This window comes from Cynoglossus semilaevis, chromosome 13, assembly GCF_000523025.1.
Source record: "Cynoglossus semilaevis isolate Cse_v1.0 chromosome 13, Cse_v1.0, whole genome shotgun sequence".
NCBI lineage: Eukaryota > Metazoa > Chordata > Actinopteri > Pleuronectiformes > Cynoglossidae > Cynoglossus > Cynoglossus semilaevis.
This window is the reverse complement of record NC_024319.1, coordinates 18,487,671-18,498,751: the sequence shown is the minus strand read 5'-3', so window position 1 is coordinate 18,498,751 and position 11,081 is coordinate 18,487,671.

Here is an 11,081-nt window from a genome sequence, read left to right as displayed (position 1 = left end):
GCATCAGACTCACTGATGATCTCCACCGTCTGCTTTTCTGCTTTTCTGACAGTTTATTGCGTGGGGTAATGATTTTCCATGATTGCCTAATGGAACCATTTTCTTATCAATACAAACTCCCCTCGCCCTCGGGAAAAGCCTCATTAATCAATGACTGCAGAGTGAAAAATAATATCCACAATTTGCCACATGGTCCTTGTGGTACTGATTGAATACTGTACCATAGGTGTCCACATCCATGTAACTGAAAGACAAAAGAATGAAAGAGAGAACCCTATGTTTCTGTCCTTCTCTGGCCCTCAGATTCTGAAATGGAGTTGGTTTGTTGAGTAAATGGACATTGTTTTATGCTGAGCTCAAGCATCATTTAGTTCAAAGACGTGGTCAGTGCAGTGTGCAAACTTCACTCTCATCAAAACGAGTGTCCTTGTCTTCTCAAATGTTAGTTGAAGATGCAGGGAGGGTTATTAAATAATAGATTGCACTTTATATAACATCCCATTATTTTTAATGAATTATTGATGTATTCTGTAAAATAAAAGCTGTTTAGCATTTATATCTTATTCTGCTAAACTGGAAAAATATTACTAAATAAATATTGTACTGCGTTTACAGCATGTACAACAATTGTAATTGTGGTATTTAATAAAAGGCAGTGACACTGAATTTACTTGAAACAGGAGGAAGAGGAAAGTCCTGTAAAATTAATAATAAAAAGGTTAGTTATGTAAAACCATGTCTCATACAAAATCTAAGAGAAATCAAAAAAGTCAATTATATATAACTTTTGTCTTAATATATTAAATATATATAATAATATATAATATTTTTTTTAATAAATCAAATTTTGCTGTCAATTTAACAGACATGTCATTTTTTGTGAAAAAATACTTATATATTAATATATTAATTTTGTGAAACCACAATCAGATACTGCAGACTAGTAACATCTGCTTATCTCTGGAACTATTCATTCAGTGGCACTGCCTCAGAGCAGAGGTTGACCCTTCAGCTCATGGGCCGCAGTGAGGTTTTAAAATTTGACAGTAGGGCCAGGTCATTATCAAGATGGACAATGGAGAATGTCTCTGTGAACTCATACTATGAGGACAAGGACCGGCAAGATAAGAAAGTATTATGGCCACTATCTGGCCTGCCGACCATAGTTTGCAAATTCTTGGTTTTAAGTCTATTTACGTCATGTAAAATTCATGGTTCTAACCAAACATGGACAGTAAAATAGCAGCATTAGATAATTTAACACCTCGTCCAACAGTTCCAGTGTCCCCGGGCTCACGGTGTCATTTTCAGCTATTACTGCAGCTCACACCAAATGAGCTCAAGAAATCAATACACAGACAAAAGCTGTTAAAGACCAACTGCCCAGCAAAGAGCATTCTGCTGCTTCAGAACAACAAGATCAAGTGGTGGAGTTTGAAAGAGAGCTCAGGGTGTTTTGTTTTGTTTTTTGTTTTGTTTTTTTAAGTAGGAATATATGTTCCTACTTACGAGTCTTGTTATAATTTTTGCAATAATATGTAAATTATGAAAGAGAATCCTTACACTATACTGTTGTTTTGTGTTGTTACAGTATCAATTGATTATAAAAAATAGCTTAGTATACAGCTAAAAAAATTTAAATATTATTTTTTACTTCATAAATCTAAAAGATTACATCACTATCTAAAAGAATTAACTCTAAATCTTAAAATATTTTTTTACTTATTGTGTTCACCATGATAGGCTGAGGACAGTGTTGTTCAGATATGACTAATTTGACCTGGTCAAAACAGTCATTAACCGGCACTGTTGAAACCTCAGCTCAGCCGAAGTGGCTCCATGCTGCCGTGATACATCTGTTTATCGTCTTTAGGCTGAAGTATCAAGATTTGACTCATATATGATTCATCCTCTTCCAATACCAGTGACTAAAAACAGCATCTCCTGCCACAGAATACAAGCTTTTTCACTTTAGTGACTGGTACCAGACGAGACTAGACAGGACAAGACAACGGCAGAAAAGAAATCAATCAGCCCTTATTTTCTGGTCACAACAACATCTTAAGTGCTCAGCACTTACTTACCATCACAGAAAATCTCCATGAAAGGACTCCAGATGCCAAAGCTGTTCTTGGCTTGTTGTTGGTGCAATTATTGCTGTTTTTAAGTAAAACTTGTGAATTTGCTTTTGAAAAGGTTGTTAATGAAAATGAAAAGAAAAAAAATGACCCAAGATAGCAAGGATTCAACAAGTTACCTTGAAAACCAACATCACATCAGAGTGCAACTAGGAAGCATCTTATTGTAGAATATGTGGGAAAAAGTGAAGAATCTGTAGGTTTGTGTGCTTCGCAGGCATAAAAAAGGTTTCCAGTTAGCTAAGCTAAAGGTTAAATACACACATTAGTAATAAAGACCCCAGGAATACTACAGTTGCTAATAAATTAGGTAAATCAGGTAAAGAAATAGTCAACATAGGAAGTTAGCTTATATTTTAGTTTTCACGCCCATTTGCTGCCAACTAGTGGGGTAATGTTTAATTCTTCTGCCTGTCAATGAAGCATTGACAAACAAAGACGGATTTTTTGCAGTGAATAAATAGTATTTTAAAGTGAGATTCCATAATGTGCACAGCAACACTTTCATAGCTCTCTCTGCCCAAATTACAAATGTTATGTTATAGTTGATGCATTTGAATGTGAGGCAGGCAGTTCAGATTTGTCCCTTAATGGCTACGTTGTGAAACAAAGGGGCTTATTGATCCACAAGCTTGGTTTTATAGAGTAAGAATCATTCTAAATTCTATTTGAAAAAGTTGGAATCACTGGTTTTCTAACACTTACTTTTATTATTTAATTAATAAAGGATTTGTATTCTCAAGTTCTTAATCACAGGTATTGTAATTATTGATGTTCTCTTTAAATTCAGCCGCAGTCTAAGTCTATTTACGTCTATTTACGTCTATTTACGTCTATTTACGTCTATTTACGTCTATTTACGAAGTTAGCTTATATGTATATAAGTGGGACGATAGCATCATACATATAAGATAACTATTAAAAGAGGAAGACATTTCTTATACAGCAAAATTATTGCAGAAATCTAAATAGTAAAACATTGTGTTTAGAAAATAGATCTCAAATCAGCATATTTAGCTTAAAAACAAAATTAGTAAAGCCTGACTGCACAGTCCTGTGTTTGATTATGTGTTTGAATGTCCTGCCAGGAAACATGTTGACTGGGAAAAACAGTCAGATAAAAACAAAACAAATGAAGACAAATAAAATCTCTGCACATTTGTTAGTGAGAGAGGTGTGTGCGTATGTGTGTTTGTGTGTCAGGGTCAGTTTGGTTATTCATGCATGTTAGAGTAAAGCTTCATAAAGCTTGTGTGCATGCATGTGTGCATAAGAGCTTTTGTCTGTGCGTGTTAATGCTGAGGTGCTGATGTTCAGAATTGTATTAAATTGAAGAAACTGTTATCTATTATTAAAAACCTTCTTAATTCTCCTCTTCTTTTTCTTTTTCTCCGACTTCTACTAAATGCACCAAAATTAAAACTTCATGAAGATTTCACGCATGAAAAACTGACTAATAATAAATAAGTGAAGCGCAAACGTTGCGCCCCCTTCTGTTTTACTTCTTAAAGAAGGAAGTTCTGAGTAAAACATTGAAATTTAAACACAGGGAATGAAGTAAGGCTGATGAAGACACTTCATTCTTCCTCCTATGTTTCCTGTAGGACTCAGAAATAATTCAAGTGGAGATTAACAGAGTTTTGAAGGAGAGTGAACGGAAGTCTAAAGTATTAACCATAATGGCAAAAAGGTTTGTTTCTACTCCAGAAATGTCTTTAGAATTCTATATTGTTACAATAACCTGTGGTCCATTGGTTAAAGCTTTGGGTTTGTATTGGATTCGAACCCTAAAGCCCTGCCTGTAGTCTGTTAGGTAGGCACTAAAACTCCATTGCTTGTACAGTGTAAACTGCAGCTCCTCTTTGTCTGGCGTTATTCCCTGGAGTGTTAAGGCTCTCAGAGAGTAATTTTCCCTTAGGGAATGTACTGAAAAAAGAAGGAATGAATCCCATAAAACTCAAACATAGCTCCACAAGTTAAGGATGGTGTAGGCTGTGGTGCTGTAGGGATGTGGGGATTGGGACGATTCCAAGGGCCCATGACTGATTAGCAAATTGTGATCATGATTAAATCATTATTTGTTCTGATTTTAAATATAACAATAAATAATAATAATAATAATAATAATAATAGTGAATTCTTCAGGGTATGTTCTTAAGTGTATTACTTTGTCATATCTTTTAATGGGGCCCAGAATTCCTGGCAGCGCCCCCCGGCTGCAGGTACTGTATATCACAGAGCTCAGCATCTTTTTGGTAAATATTGACATGTCAAATCTGTTTGCTGATTAATTTACATATAAGATATTTTTTTCTTAAAGCATGGACTACAGAGATTCAATCATTTAACTGCCAGAACACTGAGAAGATAAAATATACATTAGGTGTGATGTTTCCATTGCTGCTGATTGGAGTCATGCCTTAAAGTCATTTGAGAGTAATTGTTCAATTCAAGCATTGACATAAACAAAGCATTGTTATGAAGCAGTTTGTAATACCACAAATACATCTTTAAATCAGTATTTGTGATGCAAATATAAAATTAAACAGTACAGAAGGGGGGAAATCCTGTGGGTGGTCGTGAATAATAAACTTACCGGTAAAACTATTGTCTGAAGGTGCAAAAGTTGAATCAATCACCTGAAAATGACACAACATGACAGCATAGCTGTGTGTTCACCACAGGCCGTTTGGCTGAACAGGCTGTGATTTCCATTTTAAAATGAGCAGCACATTCACAGGCTGAAATTTAAATGACTGTTCATACCTTCATGTATATATATGCATATTACTGCATCCATATACACACACTATTATATTATGTGCATATGTATATTTTTGCGACCATAAAAACATACTAATGATAAAGTCTATGGAAAAAGGTCATTTTCTGTGTTACAGCTGGAAGAATAATTTAAAACATTATCTGTAAACACACTGATTGTCCAGTCTCTGCAGAAATGGTGGGTTATGTTTAGCTGGAAATCACCGACTATTTATTTGAGGATAGTCATGTTAGTCAAGTTTTTAAAAGGTAATGTTGGGTTTTTTGAGCAATGCAGTCTTGTTTTTTGCAGGAATTATTAGCGTTCATATAATGGGTGGATAAAGGAATACTAAAAGGAATAGGAGTGTTTTAGTTGAAACTGGGGAAAAAGTAAATGCTACTTGAAAAGACTGGGGAAAAAGTAAATGCTACTTGAAGAGAGAAAAAAACATAAAAAAGCAATTTAAGTCATTCATCATTTTATGAAAAGAATACCATTTCCAAGCATTAGTGATTCAGTGGTAGAATTCTCGCCGGCCACCCGGGAGGCCCGGTTTGGTCGGTTTCCCTGGTCTGACATTCATAAAGTTGTATATTAATTTATAATACATTGATATGATTGTGAATGAAAATATATATCCATCCATTTTCGTCCACTAATCCATCCACCAGGTCCGCCACCCATACTACACTGCACCACACCAGCCCCTCATGAACCTTCCTACGAGTGGTGTGTCTACTTGACGGCACTAACCGCCCTAACCAGGATTCAGTCTTGTCCAGGAGGTGAACCCTGAGGTTCCGCACCAATGACAAAGACATTGTCTCTGGGCCAAAGCGCCACTGAATGAAAATACTCTATATTAATACTGTTCATAAGGTGAAAATGGATTACGAGTATTCAAGTAGAATACAGTTTTCAGGCACTTCTGAGGCTTTTAATATACTCTTATCCATGATAAGTCCAGCCCATGATCTACCAGATCTCTACCATTAGGAAGCCCAGTTTCTGAAGCCCAGTTTCTGGAGCCCAGTGTTTAAAGCCCAGTGTTTAAAGCCCAGTGATTCCTGTTGAGACATTTCCCTCAAACAGAAATGTTTTTTTTTTTTCAATTCTTTGAATTATTTGTCCTTTTTTCCCAGACTGCCTCAGTGTTTAACCAGTGACCTGCTCTGCTCTTTCAACACAAGTTTACTGTGTGTGAGGTTGTGTGTTTGTGTGCACTTGTTATGCGCACTCATGCGCTTTGTGATATCTTCCTCTCCTCACCCTGGCTGTGGATCAGTGACTTATATTACCCTCCTCTACTCTCCCTGCATGAGGTTTGGGAATTTTACTGAGCGGAAATATGATCCCAACAGTCTCACAGCAGCAGACACCCAGAGTTCCTCGAATTTACCCACAGCATTTTGGACTGGGCCACGGTTTAGCTTGTTTAATATGGAAATTGGAAAGTAGTTTGTGTGTCTCTGCATCTTAACTGATTTTTGATGGCATAAAAGCGTGATTCTGAGACTGCTCTACAATTTGATGAGGTGCACAACATATAAAATATATCTGGGAGAGGAATTCTCGGAAAAATGTTGCTCTTTTATGCTCTTTGTAAGCCAGTTTCTGACAGAACCACCAGTTCAACCACCTAATGTATGGTCAAAATAGAATTTCCCATCAACCTAATCTCCTAATAAGACCATTTTGGACTGTTGAAGGGAACCAGAGAACTCTGAGGAAACGCATGCACACAGTGGAAAAACATGCACACCAGTGAACCTCTTGCCATAAAGTCATGCGTTTGCCACCATGTAATTAAACAGCATTATTCATCAAGATTGTTTGATTTGTCACAGCTAGTACAGTGTTTCTATCTTCACTGGTACGACCCTGTGTCCGACTTGTTCTCAATACACATTCATTGCCAGCAATCCAGATGCATCTGGGTGAAAATGGATTCCCAGTAGGAGGCAGTATTGCAACTCAGCAGGTGTAAAGCTGCTTAACAAGGAGGAGAAGAAGAAACAATAACTGACTATTATTAGGAATAAATGTTGATGTCAAACCTGCTGTTTGCTGCACACCTTCCTGTTAACGACCATTTTAAATCACATGTTTATACTGAAGCCTAAAAACCTGGAGTATATACTCGAGGCCATGTTAGCGTTCAACTGATTTGATGTTTGTCGTCTTGCACTTTTTAAAGTTTTGCAAATCTTCTTACTTTTAATTGTTTCTTCTTAAAAGAAAAGACCAAATCAGTGATAATTGTGCAGTTAAATCCACTGTGCTTTTCAGCTCTTCAGCTGCTACATCATTTTACTTAAACAGAGCTCTTAAACAGCTAAAGTGAACGAGGAAAAAAAATCTCCCCTCTCACAGTCTGCTTTAGATCCAACTCTCAAATGCTTTGTGTCGGACTTAAGAATCCATTTCCCCACTTCTCATCCTACTTCTCAGTCCATTTGTCTTGCCAGGATTCTAGTGTTTTGTGTATCGATTTGCTGCTGCTCGCTGTCATGCAGCAATCCAAAGAAGGGCTTTGCTGGGAGGGGAGGCCAGTAATGGAGTCATCCCCCCCTTGTTATCCCTGGTCTCCAAGCAGGAAGGAGGCAGCCACAAATCTGACCTTCACCTTCTCTGTGGAAACAGGAGATAAATGTCTGTCCTGGCCTGGCATACAGCATAGGTTCTGAACTGTGAAGGACAAATCGTTAGAGGAAAGGTGAACCTGTTGTCTTGTTGAATAGAAACAGCTGATGCAGAGTCAGCGAAGTTTAATGTACTGACAGGTGAAGCCCTCATTTAGACCTGATGTTGAAGGAACTTGTATTCTAAAAGGTAAACAAAGACAATACATGGCTAGAACTGCTAACTGGGAAAGTGCTTTTCTCACTCTACCCATGCAGTCCTGGTAAGATGGAGCGATGAAGAGATAGAAATGCAAAAGGTTTTATGCAAAAGCATTTAAGAACTTTTGAATATGCATATGAAGGAGACTGACAAGCTGAGAGGATTATTTTTGCACTGAATTGGAATCTTCACTGAATTGCTTCTTTCTGCCCGCTGTTGTTAGACCAGACAACCAGCATGGTGCTCAGTGAACCACCATGGTTAAATTAGTAATTCATTCATTTCATATTTAACCATACAGCTTTGTGTCATATTATTTTGTTGTTTAACTTGTGTTATTTTATAGTTTGAAAACAGTTAATAATAATGCATGTTTCTAACTCAACATCTTGTAATTGGAATCTAAAAAAAAGCATGTTTAAAAAAACTAACCATCAGTTTCTTATATTCTCTACATATAATGTACCTGAGTGTAACAGAATGACTCCTTTGTTTATAGTCTAAATTATGGGCACTTGAAAATACTGCATCCTTCCAACAGCAGTGCCTTTTATTATTCCACACATACAATAATATTGTGTGTTTTTGACTACTCTGCTACTCTCCTACTCTCCCCTTGATCCACAGACCACCCAGAAATGAAATAAGAGTGAGGGAAATAAGAGTATTGTTAGAGTGAGAGTGGACAGAGCCTGGAGGACCTTTCTAATAAAGTAACATGTGTTGCCTGAGTCAACTCAAACAGTTCTTTAAATCCGCTCTGATCATCTGTCAAATTTATGACAGAACAGCATCACTGCCACTTTGAAGGTGACTGTTGCAATCTCATTAAAATGGAATACAACAAAAAGGAAAGGAATTAGTCGAAATAAAATCAGCACAATGGTCATCCATTATTAGATTAGATTAGATTAGATTAAATTAGATGGAGCCATAAGTACAGGGGCATCCAAAGCCTTCCTGGTTATGCAGAACACTAAGGAACGGCTGGGTGTATATAGTTTTGCTGAAAGGTTCTTCACTTTCTGTGCTGTCTCACTGCTCTCCTCAGGATCACACACGGAGAAAGAAAGAAAGAAAGAAAGACAGTGGCAGCGGAGGATTAAATAGCCTCTTTCCCACAGCATGGCACACATGTCCTAGTTTCTGGGAAATGGGAATTATACAGGGTGTGCAGAGAAGTGGACTCAACATCCAACATACTTTAGACATGCATATACAGTCAGACAGGTGCTCGAATTATGAGTCTAGTGGTCATCAGCAGGACTAAACAGTTGCATTTGTTAGATAAACATTTAGTCTTTATAGGCTCATCTTTGAGTACTTTCCCTGGCTGTTCATTTACTCTAAAGCGCTCTCCTCCTATTTGAAGAAGGCTTTGAGAACACTCAACACTGAGAAAAGGACGGACTAATATAGTATATAGTATAACTTTCATAGATGACTTGCTGTACCTTCCTTACTCTCAGCGTACACAGAACTAGTGCTCCAACAGATCATCCAGCTGGGCTGGGCTGTCAATTTCGCAAAGAGCGCGCTGCAACTGAGTCAGCAGGTGCTGTATCTGGGACTGCACCTGGACGCTTGGATCATGAATGCTCTCCTGTCACAGCACAGGAATGCATGGCTGTGCTGTTAGCTGCTCAGTGTGGGGAAACAGCCACAGTGGTAATATTTGGGAGAATCATGTTGCTGCAAAGGGTGATTTCAGTGACTGGCCCCAATATGTACTTAGCTCTGCAGCATCGGAATGAAATATTCTCAAGAGCTCCACATATCTCACTATCCATTTTACACAGTAATACATGTAAATGCAGAGCAGTTTTTAGAAAATTACATCTTTGTCTGACAAGCAGAGCAGTTTTTAGAAAATTACATCTCTTTGTCTGACAAATATACAAAATACAAAGGATGAGGTGGGAGTTTAAGGGGAAAATACAGTTGGTTTTGAGGAACCTGACCAGGGTATATAAACCAAAGGCACTAGAAAAACATTTCAGAAGTAATCCTATACAATCCCTAAAATTATTACTGTAATCATTTAAATGTAATAGTACAGTAAGGAATCTAAGACAATACTTTGTCTACGTCAATTATTGTAACTTTAAGTTAGCTTTAAGGTATTACATTAAGCTAAACTTTAGTTTAACATTTAGCTTCATGCCCTCCCATTGTTAAATATTTTTAATGTTTTATTTTTATTTAATGCTATCTAGTATTATTTTTACATTTCCAGCCAAACTATGTACATATTTAGCTAATATCTGACTTTTAACATTTTTGCAGGTATCTAAATCCAAATATTGGAATAATGTCATCGTGATCTGTTTTTCTCAGAGTAGATTTATTCACATTGTTGGCAAGCATTCATTGTATATTTTATATAACTCTTCAATGCATTGGATACACACACTCACATACAAACATAGACTGATGTTGATAAAAACAGATGGACTGCATCGCTATTCACACTAAATTGAGCAGTTAGCGTTAGACAGACAGCCAAATAAAGAAGAGAAGATGTATCAGGTCCATCAAACTGTACTTCTGTGGCTTAATGTGAATAAATATTCACCCCTGCCATCGTTTTATTCCGCAGTCTCCCTGCGTGGTGTGGGGTTTGTCTCACATGCTCCTTTTTCAAAACATAATTTTGGTCCTTATTAGGCTGACTGAGTGCTTTACTTAATGTCTGGTTTACAGTTCCTGTATGTGCTCACACTGTGGTTGTCCAGGTGTCTCCACTATGATTTACTGTGTGAGTGATTCCTCTACTTGCTGCCATCTGGGTGGGAGGAACCAGAGAACACGGCATTCTCACTGCCAGGCGAACAATGAATCACGTGGAAAGATGAACATGAGCAGCAACGGCACAGACATGAGTAGAATCTGAAAGAACGACACACCCTAAACAGTGAACACGTTGAATACACAGTGTTTGCATGATATACAGTTGCCTTTTAGTTATTTGTAATTTTATTAGGTGTACACATCAGGAAAATAAAAAATACAGTTGTACAGGCTCCACATATATGGCTGTTTGTGGTAAATAGAGCATTTGAATTTACTAAGACTACAATTTAATCCTTAGATACAACAGATAGATAGATAGACAGATAGATAGATAGATAGATAGATAGATAGATAGATAGATAGATAGATAGATAGATAGATAGAATTAGAAGGGAAATATTTAGAGGAGAACTAGCCTCATGAGCATCATTGATGTTTTTCAACACACACAATCAAATTTATCCCTGCCAAACTGTATTTCGGGAGAAATAGATCCAATATACAGTATATATGTATGTATATATATATATATATATATA